General features: G+C 46.4%; 1 protein-coding gene across 7 annotated transcripts in view; it reads left to right on the top strand.

Annotated features, from left to right (window-relative positions):
- Window positions 1-1014: 1014 nt before the first annotated feature.
- Window positions 1015-17731, top strand: part of NCOR2 (nuclear receptor corepressor 2) — a 386637-nt gene continuing 369920 nt past the window's right edge. For 6 of the 7 annotated variants that reach the window (XM_054996728.1, XM_054996729.1, XM_054996722.1 and 3 more), the window contains exon 1: window positions 1015-1480. The gene's annotated coding sequence lies outside the window, so the exon portion shown is untranslated. The remainder of the gene's footprint in view (window positions 1481-17731) is intronic. The other variant, XM_054996723.1, reaches the window with a different exon arrangement.

Here is a 17731-nt window from a genome sequence, read left to right on the forward strand (position 1 = left end):
CTTTGCTCCACGAATATCGTAGCTGTTGATTATATCATATTTCAGGTGCACTGTATAATCCACCTTGGATCTGGGTGAGAAAGAGAGACAATAAATAAATAAATAATTGGAGACCTAAACCTTTCTTGTTCAAAGAAGCCTTTGCCTTTTGATGATTGCTCTGATGTACTTTAATTTCTGTATAACCAGGGCTTTTTTTCAGATGGAATGCGGTGGAACGGTGTTCCGGAACCTCTTGAAAATGGACACATGGCTGGTGGCCCCGCCCCCTGATCTCCAGACAGCCGGGAGTTTAGATTGCCCTCTGGGTGTGGAGGGCAATCTAAACTCCCCTCTGTCTGGAGATCAGGGAGCGGGGCCACCAGCCATTAGACCATTTTCACCAAGGGTGATTTAAACTTTTAAAAACTCCCCCCTTGTTCTAGCTGACCCCAAGTGACATCATTGGACCTGGGAGCATGCACGCACTTTGCACGCGCACATGTGGTACCAGGGGCACCACATTCCGCCAAGAGTTGCCCCCTGTGCTGGCAACCCACCACCTCTTTTCCAAGAAAAAAAGCCCTGCGTATAACCCTTTGCTGACCATTTCCCAGAATCCGCCTGGGACGATTGCCTAAAACCAGCCTAAAACACTGCGCAGCCCCGCTCCCATTTGCTTGGAAGAGCCCGGGAAAACTGCACCCCCCCTGCGTTCCGAGCCCTCTCTCGAGGCACCCGATTGCTTTCGAAAATTGCGGCAATGAGGAAAAGATGAAATCTGCATGGATTTCTGAGCTCGAAAGAAAGGTCTGTTGTGGACCACGCAACACCCAAGCGGGCGCTTTTTGAAGTGGCGCCGGTCCCTTTAAGAGAGCAGCCTGGTTGGGGGGGGGGGGGAGGCGAGACTGTTGCAAGCCAAAGCTGCGCTGTTTGTTTGGTGTGAGCCTGGCGGCTGCTGGGAGGCTTGCGGGGAGGGCTGCGATCAATCTCGCCTGCCGTCCCCCCGCCTCCGGATCTGAGCAGCAGCAAAGCGTAAGCCGGAGAATGAGGAGCTCAAACTTGGGGCTTTGCAAAAGCTGCAAAGAGGGGCGGCGCAGCAGAAGCTGGCTCGGGAGTTGCTGCCGCCGCCGCTAAGGACAGACATCTTAAGGGGGGGGAAAGAGGCGACCCAGGCGAGATTTCCGGGCCCCCCAAGCAAGCCCCGCTTTTGGATTTACAAACACGCCCCAGGCGGATGGGAGAGGAGGAAGATTAAGAGGCGTCCTCTCGTCCCTCCGGAACGGATCCAAGGGATATTGATGTGTGTGTGTGTTTTTTCTCTCCAAAATAATCTATATTTGGTTCGCTTTCTCTTTGCTTTTTAACATTTTGCAACCTCCCTTTCCTATGCACTTGGCTGATCTTTCATGCACGGGAAAAAAGAAAGACTAAAAAAGGATTAACTGTTCCAAGCGGCACGAGCAGCGATGGGGGGAAAAGCGGTTTGCTTTGAAACAAGGTAAGAGCGCGGGGGGGGGGGAATTAGGAGACGCCCCCTCCCCCAAATCTCCCCCCCCCCGGGTTTTCCAAAATGAACATCTCGCCGTGCTAAGAGAGCGGAAGACAGATTGGGACGGAACAACGTTGGCTGCTTTTGCTTTAATTTGCTCTCTGCATGTGCCCCAGACTTGATACTCTTCAAGCACTTTTCACAGTCAAAAAAACATGTATTGCATTGCGTTGGTTTTTGCACGTAAAGCCTGGGGTGGGGGTAAATCAAAGAACTGGAAAACTCTTGGTTCCTGCTGCTTCCTTTTTGCAGAATGCAATTCAAGGGGTGGGCGCGGGTGTGCGGGGTCTCTTTCACCTTGTCTAGACCCGGGAATTCCCTTAGAACTGCTCGCGGGGTAAATTTAATAGGTGTTTTATGCCTCGAATGGGAATTTTCCACCGCCGAAGTCTTTAAACTCTGATCCGTTCCAAACTCTCTGTTTTTACAAGCGAGGCGAGGCGATTCCAGTGTGGAATCGTCGAGGCACAAGCACGGCGAAGGGAACTTTTCAGATCCGGGTGCAAACGTGGTTGCAGCAGTTTACTCGGGAGTAAGCCCCCATTGTGCGCCTCTTACTTGCCAAGTAAGCAGCTCCTGGGATTGCAGCTCTGATTTGGGAGTGAGTTGCCTTGAAATCGGAACAGTTTGCTTCGGATTAAGGCTACGGTCCTGTTTACACCTCGAGAGGGAGAGCTGTCTCGGTCATTGGGGCTTACCTCCAAGTAAACACGTCCAGGATCGGATCGTAAAAGTGGCTGGGGTGTAAGAATAAGAGGAAGGAATTGTTTCTGTCCCCATGTTTTTTGGTTTCTTTAAGGGCAGCCAATTTAAGTCTTAAGTTTTCCAGGTTCTGGAGAGCCGTTATGAGAAAGGAGAAGCAAATGGCGTTGACCCATTTGGGCCGGAGTCTTGTGGAGGGAGGAAGGAGGGAAGTGGATTTGGCTCTCCCTCTGTGTAAAACGCATACTCTCCTTGTCCGGGCACTGGGTGGAAGGGGAAGCCCGAAATAACAGGCCTGCTGTTGCCTCTTGTACACCCGGGCCTACTGGAGTACAAACGTGCAGCGGAGAAGGGGGGGAATGTAGTGATGCAATTTGGGGGTGGGGAATCGGAAATGGCTCTTAATGGAATCGGAATCTGGAGCAAACTGGCGTGAACTTGCATGCACGTGCGGGTTGCTCCGGATTTGGAAAGGTGGGGAATTGTGCAGCTGGAATCGCAGTGGTGTACCATCAGAGAATCCTCTTTTTGAATGGCAGGGTTTTGAGAAGAAGCAGAGAGTGTGTGCGTAGGGGGAGGCATGAAGATAGTTTCAGGTGGGTTGCTGTGTTGGTCTGTGGGAGAAGAGCAAGACGGGGGTCCAGTAGTGCGTTAAAGACCAACTAGATTTCCAGGGTCTGAGCTTTCCAGAGTCAAAGCTCCCTTGCAAGACGAGGGGGGGCCATGGGAATGGATTTCGGCTTGGGTCTGCCCTGCTCTCCTCACTAGAGCTCTCTTCTGTTTATCCTCTGGAGTTGGCTTGATGTGGTAACAAGAAGCCATTTGCTGCTTGTGCCCCCTCCTGCCCTCCCCAGCATGGTGAGCTTATGACAGCATTGCTGGGAACTGCAGTTCCTGGAGTTAAGAAGCGTGATGTGCCAAATGCTTGAGCTGCCATTGGGAGACGCCTTGGAAGGGAGCTCTCCCTACAAATCAGAGAACTTCGAGTAAATTCCTCTCTGTGGTTTTCGTTTGTGCGAGAGCGCATGTGTGTGTGTGTGTCTGGGGGAGGGGAGGTGTTTGACCCAGGGTTAGAAAAGTATCCGCTTTGAAACTGGTGGCAGTCCCGTCTGTTGTTGAGCGTACTTATGCGTTGACTTCGGTGGCTGGGAGCGTAAATACTCATTGGGGAAGTTGTGTTGCGTTTTGGAGCATCTGTAGTGATAAAGAAAGGAATGGTCCTCCCTTGAACTGCTGAAACTGGTTAAATTTGAATATGTTCTCTGTCTCTTTCTCTCTCTCTGGTGTGCCTCCTAAATCTGTTACCAGTTTCACTTCTTTAGCAGTATGGTTGGCAGGCTGCCTGCTTTGCATCCATCTTTCAGGCAGGTTCCTAGCATTGCAGAGGAACCACTACTCAGGGGGTATTTCCTTAAAAGACAGTGTGCCAGCCACACTGACATATGGCAAGGGCCATATGCCTGAAGTGTTTTTCCTGCATCTATCCAAGTAGATTCTTAGTTTGCCCTTCCTCCGCAGGGCATAGGGTGGTGTACACGGGGTTGGAAACAGACTAAGTTGGCAATTTCCACCAGTTTCCTACTGCATGCCTCTCTTATGTCATTCCTCTAGGTCCTCTATCCCCCATGAGCAGCATTTCTTGGAGGCAGGAAAGTTCCATTCATCTGATGGACAATTGAGCCCAGATCCAGTTCTTCTCCCCTCCCCCATCCTGTCCTGTCTGATGGCAGAGTGAGAACCTGAACTCGGACCTCCCAGATCCTAGTCCTAAACACTTTGGCCACTACAGCGCGAATCCCCACTTTACCATGGAATCTTGCTGGGTGAGCTCGGGCCACCCACACTCTCTCAGCCTAACCTCCCTCACAGGGTTGTTGTTGTTGTGAGGGTAAAATGGAAGACCAGAGAACAATGTTGTTAAGTGCCTCTGAATCTCCGTTGGGAAGAAAAACAGAGTACCCCTAGGTCCTGAGATACTCAGGAGAAAAATGGGCGTAGAAATATTTTAAATATATAAATAAAGTGCCACTCTAGCTAGACACGAGAAGCTGCAGTGCGCTTGGTGATTCCTGCCGAAGCAGCCCACAAAATGGCCTGTAACTGATCTATCCAGGCGATATTTATTTACAGTTCGCCTTTCTCCGTGAGACTCAAGGTGGAACGTGCAGTGGAAGGCTGTGGAATCCCGCATCCAGTAAGCAATATAATAGGATTAGGATTGCAGAAATCTGGTGCTGTGCTTACTGCTTCGTTTTCAGCGCTGTTTTTGAGTATTCAAAGCACTCTTTATCCCAGTCAATGGAGAACAGCTAGCGGTGATGCCTTAGTATAGAATCATAGGGTTGGAAGGGACCTCTGGGGTTATCTAGTCCAACCCCCTGCACAATGCCGGACATTCGCAGTTACCTCCCCAGCACACACTCAGTGACCCTTACTGCATGCCCAGAAGATGGCAAAACAGCGTCAGGATCCCTGGCCAAACTGGCCTGGGGAAAACTGCTTCCTGACCCCAAAGCGGCGATCGGCCTTATCCTGGGCATGTAAGAAGGGGCCACGAGAACTAAGCACTAATGCAGCCCTTCCTGCCCTCCCTCTCATGCTCTGCCCAGGTTCACAGAATCAGCATTGCTGTCAGATGGCCGTCTAGCCTCTGCTTAAAAACCACCAAAGGAGGTGAGCCCACCACCATCTTGGTGCTTTCTAAGCTGAACGGGTCGCTTGTCTTTTTTGACGCCACTTCCAAGATGTGGCTTTTAACCTATCGGTTCTAAACTGTCAAGGTCCGGCAGGGTGCATTGCTTCTTGCAGTATGTTTGAATGCTTTTTGGGAGTGCTTCCTCCATGGTTGTGGATGGTACTTGCTGGAGACTCAGCTACGGCATCCCTTTGAAAATCTGTGATAGCTTTCCTGGCTCTAGGCATTGCTCCACCCTACTCTGCTCTGATTGGTCACAACCCTTTCCTGTCTCTATATAAAAGTCCCCTTCCTGTTAGTTTGCCAGGACAACAAAACACCCCCGTGAAACTCATAGGCTCTGCACTTTCCCCCCCCTGCTTCTCTTTCCACCACTGCTTGGGCTTTTGGGAGATCACCTTTGCATTTCAGAGCTCTGATACTTACCTGTCCCTTTTCAGTGAGACATTTTTGCCTGGCAGTCTTGTTGGAGAAGGAGTGACCTTGCACTGATCAAGATCCCTCTGTTCCTTACCTTTCTCCCCTCTCTAAAACACATCAAAAGTACAGCAGGAAGTTTTCAGGCTTCACTTTTAACTTCCTCTACCTAACCTTCTATACTGAGGAAGTACTGTGTGTTGGGAGAAAATTTGGGACTTGTCTTAGGGTTTATGTTCATATGGAGTGTTGACTGGTTCTCATAACTGCCATGTGCAAAGAAGGGGTGCATTTAGAATACAGACAGCAGACCCCTGCAGCTGCATGCTGCAAGGAAAAGATGAATAGCAATGACCAGTGTGGTGCAGTGGTTAGAGTGTTGGGCTGGGATCTGAGAGACCCAGGTTCGAATCCCCACTCTGCCATGCAGTCCTGCCGGATGACCCTGGGCCAGTCGCACACTCTCAGACTATCTCACAGGGTTGTTGGGAGAATAAAATGGGAGACTAAAACAGCTGCTTTGGGTCCCTGTTGGGGAGAAAGTTGGGGTATAAATGAGGTAACGCTTAAATAAGACCAAAAGACAAATGTCGTGTTGAGAAGACCCTGCAAACTTCTAAAGAACCCCACAGTTCCTTAAAAGACCATGTGCCAGCCACACTGACATATGGCATGGGCCGTAGTCCGTGAAACTGCTCTGTCCCTTACAGTGTAAAGTACAGTTGGGGCACAGGTTACTTTAGGCCAGCATACAAGCGGTTGAACTTTTATACTGATCTCAGGTTGTTCACCTCCGGAAAGTATGTTAAATACTGTGAGGTGACTGTGGCATGGTCATCCTCGAGCTTCCGTTTTTTCAGAGCTGGATGTAGAATTTTATTTTAGTCCTTTTATCTGCATTATGGCACTATATAAACAACTGCCATATTTTGGTATCTGCTTTTATGGGCTTGAACCCTTTTCAGTTGTCTGGCCCTTGTCTTGGCGCTTAGCTTGCAAACAGGTGTCCCAGAGTCGCTGACTGCTCGGCTGTAAACTGGGAGGCTGACACCTACCCCAGTTTACAGTCCCTCGGTAAACGCTTCAGCGTGGCAGACCTGCGAAGTTGGTGTCTGGACTCTTGAAATTTATGGCTGACTTTGGGTGTAACTTTGGACAGATGAAATCACCGTGGCATATCTCTGCCCTCCCCAGCTTGAGTAATAGACATGGCCACACCTAGGTGGATTACTGTTGTAAAACTGTATGTATGCTGAAAGAGCCTTGTGCCTGGAATCCTGTAGGCAAGTGTCAGCAGAATGGAGCGGATGCATGTACTTACTGGTTGAGTAGGTGGGAAGCAAGCAGGCAGTTTTTGATCCAAAGGGTTGGCAGCCTGAGCGTTCCAAGACCTTTAAACACATAAAAACTGCCCTTCAGCGGAACAGATGAGGCCAAGCTAGTACTGAGAGGTTTTCTGACAGGCCCTTTTAATATCATGGCTTAATAGCCATTAATGGACCGATCCCTCATGAATGGGTCTAATTTTCTTTTAAAGCCATCTGTGCTCTTGGCCTGTTACTACATCCACTTCCGGTGGGTTCCCCAGTTTAATTGCTCAGTCCTTTTTTTTTGTCCACCCCACATCCACTGCCCATCAACTTCCTTGGGCTTTCCCAAGTATTATTAAAATGAGAAAGTTCCTGCCAGAAACTTCTTGCCAACATCTTCCATCTAGGTTCTAATATTTTCGACGGCAGTACTTAAAAACTGTACCCAATGTTCTTTTCAGCCATTACCCTGCAGGTAGGTGTGTCTTCAGGTTCCTTCCAAGGTAGGTTTTTAGCTAAATACTAATACAGCAAGCCGTTTGTGGTTGGTAAGGAAACGCCTGCTGTTCACCATTTGAGTTATAAGAACCTAGAGAAAGGTGCTACCTCCTTTACTTGGCAAGAAGAATTCGGTCCCCTAATACGGTCAAACAGAACTGTGAGTAAACTCAGTTACATAGGCGGGGTCAGGGAGAGTCCAGTGGCACCTGACGTGGGCTTTCGAGGACCACAGTTCTCTTTGTCAGATGCATCTGGCGGGGAGGGCTGTGGTTATCAAAGGCTTGTGCTGCAGTGGAATTGGATGGTCTTGGTGGTGCTGCTGGACTCTTTTTGACTTTGCTACTACAGACTAACACGGCAAACTCCTTTGAACCTTTACACAAGCAAACTGATCCCCACACCAAAAGGAGCTGCCTGCATCTCCATATCAAAGGAGTTGTTTACATCCCTCCTCTCCTCCTCCCCCCCCCTCTCCTCCTCTATATTTGACCAGTTTCTTTCTGCCCTCCATGCATCTGACGAAGAGAACTGTGATTCTCGAAAGCTTATGCTACAATAAAATTGGTTAGTCTTAAAGGTGCTACTGGACTCTTTTCGGTTGGGGGTGTGAGCGCGCACAGAAGAGGGGTGATTTCTGCATTGAGGCAGAGGAGCTAACCAGCGTATCTGAATGACTGCATTGCAAGGTCTCCTGAGCATGCATTAGCATTAGCTAACCTGCCCTGCTGAAACACACCAGAGACAAAAGAGCTTCAAATTAATTTTATGGTTTGATTTTTTTTTTAAAGTGGGATATTTGAGTTGTGACCTGCTTTAGCTACTGTTTAGCACACTTTATTTAATTTTTTTCACTGTCAGTGCCAGAAGTTGGATGGCAAAGCAGTGTTTTCTCCTAATTCTTTGTGAGTAAATCCCTGGCATTTGTCAACTTGTGATTGACTTTGAACTTCCACAGGACTCGGCAGTCTGCCAGATGTTTTCTCCTTATCTTTGACCTCCTATTGTTCTCTCCCAGAAGGGGAAGCCATTTGATGTTCTTTTATTTTACTTCTCCAGGTTAGCGATACACTTTTTTTGAGGAGTGTAGCAGCTTTTTGAGCCATACATCCTTCTTGTAGTAGGTACTTTGGGGGGGAAAGATGCTGTCAGTCATTGGCTGATTCCGCAAACGTTGGATAATGCACTTTCAATGCACTTTATCAATCGTTTGAGGTGGATTTTTTGTTCCGCACGCAAAAAAATCCGTTCCAAATGATCTATAAAGAGGATTGGAAGTGCATAATCCAACATGTGCAGAATCCCCCATTCTTAAGGAGGAGTTGTGGCTTAATGGAAGAGCCCCTGCTTTGCATGCGGAAGGTTCCAGGTTCAATCAGTGGCAACTCCATCTAAAAAGATCACGTGGTGGGTGATGGAAAAACCTCCACCTGAGCCGCTGGAGCCGTGGCCAGCCAGAGAAATGTCTGATGGACCAACGGTCCAACTTGGTATAAGGCGGCTTAGTATGTTCATTGGCTCAGTTTCAGTAGCTGCTGATAAAGCTCTTCATGGGATGGCTCTAGCCCACGTTTCAATAGGACTGCTGTAAGCAATCACGTTGCCTTCAGTGGAAATTAATAGCCTTTTTTGTATTCATTAGTGTGAAAATCCTAGCATTTATGAGCATCCTAAAATGGACCTGTCTCTTAAAGCTAACTCCCCCACCCCGTTATTAATCCTTTCTTTCCTTGGCTTAACTTTTGTCTTGGGTTTTTATCTGCTGCCTTGAAACGACTCTCTTGTCTCTTTCTCTTTCCTTTTCCGTGCTGAGAATGTATATATTAAAGATATTTCTCAATTGCGTTTCTGTATAAACCACCGAAGGTCTAAAACAGGCATGGGGGACAAATAGGAAAACAGCATACGGCCACCCTGTCCGTGTTTATTTTGAAAGCCTTCTGGATACGATCAAGATGGGTAGCCGTGTTGGTCTGTCTGTAGTAGAAAGGAGCAAGAGTCCAGTAGCGCCTATAAGACTAACATTTGTGTTAGGGTGTGAGCTTTTGTGAGCCACAGCTCGCTTTTTCAGAGGTTTACCACGATTAGTGCTGCAAAGGAATTGAGGGGCAGGAGAGAAGAGAGGGAGGAAGTGTGCTCCCAGTCTCTCCCAGTTAACCCACTTAACCCAGTAACTCGGGTTAGGAGATTAGGCAACACATCCTACGTGCTCCAGGCCTGTCCCCTTACGGGTCTTTACAGAAGTCAAATTTTCTCTCCTCCGAGGTTCTGTTCCAAGTTAATAAGCAACCCATCGTCCTTGGTTCATCCTCTGGCATGCTGGAAAAAGGGGAAAAGAAGGGAATAATTTCCATAGGAACACCCATTGTGGGCGTTTATTATAGCTGTTTCTCTGGAATGCCTCTAGACAGCCTGATACTGTGGATAAGCAATTACCCTGAGTAGTTAAGCAATTGCCCTGAGCAACAAACAAACATGCCAGTATTTCCGTCAGATTTCCTCAGAGCTGGGGAATGAACGGTAATAGAGGGGTGGTGCTCAGTTCTGGTGGCACAGTGTGATAGGAATAAATTATTTATGGTACACAGAGATGCCCAGGTTTGATGCGGAGGGGAGGAGATGTGAAAAACTCAGCAAACCAAAACTGAACTGCTTTGCTAGCTGTGGTGTCCGCCGAAGTCGGGGGTCTCTTAATGCTTTTTAATTGCTTTCCTTTCCTCCTCAGTAGTCCAGTCCAGTTCCAGTAGGCAAAGAGCTTGAAGGGTCAGTCTTCGTGTTTTTCATTTTTCCCTCTTGCCCTTTGCGCTCCTTCATGTCAGCTCTGTTTGCACAATTTTTTTTCCTGTTAAAAGGTGCCATTAAACAATGGTCAAAAGAAGAGTAAACAGTGTATGGGAAAATCCCCGCAGGTCAAGAAAATACACGAACACCCTGGTAGGTGTGTATTTTGTCGTCTTTTAAATCGATTCATTAAATGAACTGAAATCAGTATTGCGGTGTCTGCCTCAACAGAGGTGAAATCTTGAGACTGTTTTAATTGAGGTAATAGCTTTTGTCCTTAGGAATGCTTAATGTTTGAAGCGTAGAATCCTAAACCAGAATTAAGAGAGGAGCTAGTTCCAGCTAGTGGGGCGCAGTTGCTAAAGCTGCCTCTGCTGTGAATTTGCTAGGAGGCCTTAGGCAAAAGCTTCTTGCCCTTGGTCCCTATCTGCAGTTCTCTAACTGCCTACTTTGCAGGGTTCTTGAGAAGATCCTAAAAGACTGTATGTGCAACGCTCTGAACAGCCCAAGTATTAAATACCCTGACCTGGATAGCCCAAGCAAGCCCGATCTCATCCGATCTCAGAATCTAAGCAGGGTTGGCCTTGGTTACTAATTGGATGGGAGATCTTCAAAGACCAGGTCATTACACAGAGGCTGGCAACAGCAAACCACCTCTGTTAGTCACGTGCCTTGAAACCTTCAGCAGGGGTCGCCGCCATAAGTCAGCTAGGACTTGATGGCGCTTTCCACCACCGCCATCAAAGTATTATGTAGAAAAGTTACTATAAGTGCAGTTCATTTCTGGTAAAGGCAAGCGGGCAGTGAATTTCTGCGTATCTGCCAAGTGGGCCATGACTCAATGGCAGAAAACCAGCTTTGCCTGCTAGAGCTCTCGGGATCGGTCCTTGGCCACTCCACTTAATGGATCTCAGGTGGCAGGTGCTGGGGCAGACTTTAACCTGGTAGAGAGAACTACAACCAGATGATGCTTAGCTAAGCAAACTCGGTGCAAGACAGCTTTGTATGTTCATGAGTTCTGACATACTTTTCCCAAGATGCTGGCCCCTATCTGCAAGCCACTTTTTTATGTGCCTGTTGCATTCTCTTGTGCTCAGTCCAGTCTCATGTGAAAGAAGCTGCAATTGTGCAGATATGCACGGGTTTGCTTCTTAACTGCCGGGGTCGGCAAGGATTACGTTTGGCCCCTGATCCCCACGTGAATAGAAATAAACCTCTGGCTCTCCCCGTAATTCTAGAACTCAGGGTCACCCTATGAAAAAGACTGGCAGTAGATACAAAACAGACAAAAGGAAATACTACTTCATTTCTCCCTCGTTCTTGACCTGGATAGGAGAGGATGTGGAGCAAACTAGGGGCAGGGAGGTAGAAGGAAGGTATGGTTGCTGCAAATCTGAGCCTCTCTGCCCCTATGGGGGAGAGACCCCACCCCAGGGGGGCTTGGGAAAGCACCGACTTAGTGCTCTGGGTGGGAGTTGTCTCTTGTTACTGATGGTACAGAAAGTGGCGGTAAACTTAATCCTAGGTCTAGTCCAGACGACACAGGCGGCATGGGACCCTTTTTGTTTTCATGTGACACATTGAGTTGTTCAGTTCGTTGGGTTGGTTGTTCGCCCTCTTGGGAATCCACCTGAAAAAATTTCGGGGATGATTTCTTGTGTTCTTTTTGGTGTGTGGCAATTTGGATGTTTGCGTTATACTCCTTCCAGGATAGACTGGACATAGAGTTCTGATTGCAAACAGATCTCATTCTTTCAGATAATTCAGTTGTCTGTGTCTGTGGTTCTCTTTTCATAGTTCTGGCTTTTATACCTTCCTTTAGCAAGCTTGCAGTGACTTAAGGGATAAGAAACCTCTGGAGCTCTTTTTAAAACTATCCTTTACAGCTGCACAACAAAGATGAACATAATGATTGCCGTTTCTGGCAAACAAATACTCTTGTCAGACATCAGCCAGGAGCATGGTAAATTGATCATTTCGATGAGACCTCAGAGAGAAAGAGTCTTCAGGCCCCCGTATTTCAGGAGGAAACAAGGGGACTGGGAAGTATTCCTAACAAGAAGACTTATCTGACAGCCGTACCTGTTTTTGAGAGATTGTCAAACTGGACCTTGGCCTATGAGCTCCAATGTATAGCAAAGCCTTTGCCCTGCTGCTGGTTCTGTCTTTTTAAACTGCCCTTCCTGGCTAACATTGCATCTCCCAACCCGTGTTCTTCACGTGTCAGATGTCTCACTTAGAGAGACTGATGAATGCAAGTCTTGATGTGTTCTCATAAACAATATAAATCACTGAGCCCCCCCCCCCCTTCCACAGGTAAGAAAGTACAGGTTCAGAGAACTGGGCACATTTGTGGAGGATAGTCTATCACTAGCTATAATGAGGATAGGTCTGTCACTGGCTGGACATAATGGCCAAATGGGGTGTTCAGGTTCAGAGACAGAATCCTTCTGCTTGTCACATGTTGGTGAGCAATCAGCAGGTGATGGCTGCTGTCTGCACTCCCTGGCTTCTGTGTAGCATCTGACTAGCCGCTGTGGAAAAGAAGGTGCTGGACCGGATGGTCCTTTGGTCTGAGTCTGTTTGACTACTTGTATGCTCTCCTGTTCCCTGATGGAATTTTGGGCACTGTTGAGAAGTAGAACTTGCCCTTCCTTTGACGCGTCATCCTGAACCTAAAGAGATAAAGTGGGGTGTGAATATTATAACTAAAGTATCATACAATGAGTCATATCTCCTTAGAAGTCCATGCTTTATGTGGGACATTCTGCCCTTCTTCTCAAAGCCCGTCTTTGCCAGTTTGGAGTAGTGGTTAAGAGCAGCAGGATTCTAATCTGGAGAGCTGGGTTTGATTCCCCACTCCTCTGCTTGAAGCCAGCTGGGAGGCCTTGGGCCAGTCACTTAAGAGCAGCAGGATTCTAATCTGGAGAGTCAGGTTTGATTCCCCACTCCTCCACTTGAAGCCAGCTGGGTGAACTTGGGTCAGTCACAGCTTCTCAGAGCTCTCTCAGCCCCACCCACCTCACAGGGTGATTGCTGTTGTGCGGATAATAATAACAAAATTTGTAAACCACTCTGAGTGGGTGTTAAGTTGTCCTGAAGGGCAGTATATAAATTGAATGTTGTTATCAGTGTTAATTTTTCATAGGCCTTTGGCTTTTCCATTGAATCCATTTTTCTGAGCCACGGCTGGGCTTAAGTACTTAGAAATGCATCTGTCATCTTCCCCTGTACCTTGGGCTTGACATCCTTTTCTTCTGTTATTTTCTGCTTAACTGATGTGGGGTATAAGCTCTAGTCTATGGGAAAGTGGATCTATCTCTCTGTGCTTGTGTAACTCTGTAAGATATCATGCACTCTGATAGGCATGTAAGAAGAGGCCATCGGCATGTTTCCCACCCTGTTATACTTTGGTTATTACTGATAAGAGCCTGAACTGGCCCTGTGCCCAAAGAATGTTCAGGATCCCCCTTTTCTGGCTTCATGAGTAGGAGAAGTTAAGGTCACGGTGTAATTTCCCTCTATTAGATGGTTGAGTTGCTGGGAGTGCAGCTGAAATTCTGATTTCACAAGCAGTCTTTTTTTCTTGGTGACAAAATCAAATCTGGCTTATTGTCTGGCTTGTATGATCTCTTCCCTCTCTCGTCATGCACAAAGACAAGATCAAACACTTCCTGGTTTAGAAAGTCATGGATCTAATCACAGTTTGTTATGATATCTAGATTCAGGCATCTTAGTAAACTGGAGTTTATTCACACCCCAAGATTCTAAACCAGGATTGAACAAACTCCACTGCAGTTCCTGATACTGGAACAAATTCTGAAAACTTCCTGGTTTAGGAAGTCTTTAATGTTTCAAGGTGTGTGAGAAGAGGATGGAAGAAAGATTGGCTTCCAATAACAAGCCAAGTTTGGACGCATCACAAACTGGAGTTTATCTGTTGCTGTTTAGATGTTGCTTTTTGCTGTAGTCCTGCCATCTAGAACTTTCTCTGAAGCAAAGACCACCCAAGTCCTTCTTTGCACGTTTTTAAGATGTCAACTGAAACTTTTCCATCGCCATTTGAGCTGTGAATTAGTCCTCTCCAAACCCAAATTTTGTGTCCCGTCATTGGCTTTTTATTTCCTGCTGTGTTTTGTTCTACATATTTGATTTTATTGGGTAAACGTATTTCTCAAAGAAGGTGGTGGGTTAAATTGAATAAACTATATAAAGGTGGTTTGTGATGGAGGCTGGCAGTGGTGAAACCAACTTGACATTTAGCATTTCTGGACCCAAATAACCCTTATTGCAGTTGAATGAGCGGACTGGGTTTTTACTGGGGATTGTTTCCATCTATAAACTGGAGAGTTCATAATCTTGGTTTATTGGGGTGGGATCTTTTCCATCTCTGAATTGTGAGTTTTTCTTAACTACGAAACTCAGACCTCCCATACAATTAGGCACAGTTGGCTCTTGGTATATAAGTGGAATATTTTCTTTACTTTTTTTTTTTTTTTTACAAAGGGCTATAAAAAAACCTTTGCTGGAGAGGCCGGAGTGCGTCACAGAACTCCGTCTTAATTGCCTGTTTTCTCTGGGCTCTGTGATCTCCCGGAATGTTTGCCTGCGAGCTATTTCTCCTTGAACTTAAAAAAGAAAATAGAGGGTTAGTTCATATGGTTTAGCAGCTTTTAGCCTTGGGAGGCGACGTTCACATCATAGCTCTTGGGAAATGCTTTATTTCTTTTTCTTCCCCCAACACATGGCTTATGTCAAGCACATCCTGTGTTTTTGGCTTGCTGTGGCGTGAAGCTGGTGTTACTAGATGGCAGGACTAGAAAAAAGTGTTTGACAATTCCCTGGTGGGGGCCCTCTATAAGTACCTTGGTTGACAGCCAACTGGCAGTTGTGCTGGCCTGCAGATTAGTGGTAGGTTCTAGCTTAGTTCCCCATTATCTCCAGTTAAAAGGGGTCTTCCAGGGACGATGCTTTGCTAAGTGCACCTGTGGGCTGTACCTGTACCTGAAGCTGCACCTGTAGCTTCATAGGCAACTGTAGCCAAAAAGTAGAGTCCAGTAGCACCTTTAAGACTAACCAACTTTATTGTAGCATAAGTTTTTGAGAGCCACTGGCGTGGAGAGCAATCTGTCTGGAGATCGGGGTGGGGCCACCGGCCATGTGACCATTTTCAAGAGGTGCCAGACTCTGTTCCACTGTGTTCCAGCTGAAAAAAACCCCTGCATGCAGTTCCGTGGTATACATGCAAAGGGTTTCTTTAGCACACAGGCGTCTCTTGAAAGGGTTCCCTAAAACTGGAAAGTTTGAAAAATTCTGCAGGAGAACTCCAGAATGCCCTTGCAGGGTAAACCCACTCCTCGCTCTGGTTCCTTGTTACCATGGGAGAAAGTGCTGTGTTGAGTACTCAGTCTATTACTTTGGTTTTTTTCTTAGCAGATTGTTATTTCCCAAAGCAGCAGCCTGAAAGCGTTTGCTTCTTGCACTTCCAGGTCACCGCTTTCTTCTCCATGCTGCTCATTAAGAAAAAAATTAAGTAATTAACCCTGTCTTTCTACAGGCAAAATTAGGTAGGCTTGCCAAGTTCATGTTTCCCTATGATCCATTAAGTGTCTTTAAAAAACAAAAGAAAACACAAAATGAAATCCCTCCGCTTCATAGGAGGTGCCTTGAGAAAATGCTGGTGTGAATGCTCGAAAATCCTAGGCATGCCGGAGAGCTGGAATAGGCGCTTCCATAGTGCTGCTTCTTTAGCACATGAATGAACAGAATGGAGTAAGTAGGAGCTACTTTTAAACCAAATGCTAATTCTTCAGATTGTGATTGCCTGTGGCTTTGGCAGACATAATGCTGCTTAATTGTTCTGCCATACTATTTGAGCTTTGGGTTACCCTGTGGAATTGATGAGAAATATTTTTGCTACTGACCAAAAGAAATCCTGTTTCTTACTATGCAGGACTAATTTAACAGCCTCTACTACTACTACTACTACTACTAGTAGTAGTAGTAGTAGTAGTAGTAGTAGTAGTAGTAGTAGTAACAACTTCAATTATATTCCACTCTTCTAGGCAGATTCTTGCCTTACTCAGAGTAGTGAACAAAGAGTCTCTCTACACGAGGTGCCTTGGCACATGTTGTCAAGTGTAGGGAGACACTCTGTTAGCCAGGAAGCATAGTTTAAAAAGACAGAGTCTGCAGAGATCGCTCCTCAGAGGGTTTGTTAATTTCATCTTCACCTCCGCGAAGGCTCTGTCAATTTCACTTCTTCAGTCTAAAACTATGTGGGGTTGCAACCAGAGGGCAGCAAGGAATGGAAATGAGCTGGAGCTGCCTTCCAGAGCCAGACTTGTACCTGGAAAGTTATAATAGGCTGAAGTTTCCCTTCTGGCATTTCACAGCCCCTTCACACCGGTCCAGTGTACAGCAAAGCCTTTGCCCTGCCACCGGCCCTGTCTTTTTAAGCTACCCTTCCCAGCTAATGTGGCATCTCCGAGTCTTGACACATCTTCACATGTTAGATGTTTCATGTAAAGAGACTCAAAGTCAGTGTTCTTATTATCCCCACAGTGCAGCTGGGGAGCTGGGGCTGAGCGGAGTGGCTCCCCTAAGGCCACCCGCAGAGCTCATGGCAGTAGCGGGAGTTGAACCAGCAGAGTGTTGGTTTGTAACGCAGCCACTTAACCACTATGCTACAATAGTGGCAGGAGCCACTAGCCTATATGGCTTTTAAATAATAGACAACTCTTGTATCTTTGTCTTTCTGCTTTACCAGTGCCCCCCTGCCTCTTATTTGTCCTAACGTTGGGTTACTCTACAGGATTGTTGTCGTGTTTACTGAGATGATAATGTGGAAGTGTTTTAGTGTGAAAGAGGGGAAAAAAATATCTATTATTTTTAACTCACAGAAATCTCATAGTCTTGCATCATCTATTGCTGAGCTTTGTTCTGTCTTGTTGAAATGTTAATTGCATTGCTGTATTTCGTATTTTAAATTACCGGCAAATTCCAGGAGAGCTTTTTCCCCCCAAGTTGGCAGGATTGGAATCTTAGAAAGCATAAACACACGTCAACCTTCTGAAAACCACGAACGAGTATTTGTACATCTGCGAATGATATTATATGATGTTTTCCATCTCCAGTTTGAATCTGTTCTGTCACTTTGGTGAATAAAAATACAGGACTCAACTTCTACAAATGGTCTCTTTGCAGTGAAATGCGTCTGTTTTCCATTTTGTTTTTTAGCCAATAGCACGCTACTGCTGTTTTAACCAATCTGTGCGATCTGTGATAGCTGAATAGGGGCCATTGTTTATATACTTGAGCAGAGTGGGGTAGAGGTTTGTTTGCTACGTGCACAAATCCTACCAGTGGCTTTGAAAGCTTTAAACAAAAAAATTTATTAACAAAGCCAAACTTCTTTCCCCCTCTGAGGTTACGTGTAATTTTATTTTTGCTGTGTTCATGCTGCAGTTTTGTAGCTGTCGATGGTGTGCTGTTGACTCTAGCTTGTGGAGGCTTGCCTATGACTAGATTTGTCCAGACTGGTTTGGAAATGTTGGTGGGATGTGAAATTCTTCTAACAAGACCTCTGCTATTGGTCCTGGGGCCTCTTGATCCATCTGGGCTAACATCTGGTTTCACCAGTTCCCTGTTTGACAGATGAATGTTGTAAAAAAAAAAAAGTGGTCTCAGAACTTCTATGGGCTTTTACAAGATTGGTTCTTGGAATCTCTTCTTTCAGGGCTGGAGTTTACTTGGAATGTGTGAAATGGTAGCCTCGGAGCATGTGTAGGGTACATT

Source organism: Eublepharis macularius, chromosome 13 (assembly GCF_028583425.1).
Source record: "Eublepharis macularius isolate TG4126 chromosome 13, MPM_Emac_v1.0, whole genome shotgun sequence".
Lineage (NCBI taxonomy): Eukaryota > Metazoa > Chordata > Lepidosauria > Squamata > Eublepharidae > Eublepharis > Eublepharis macularius.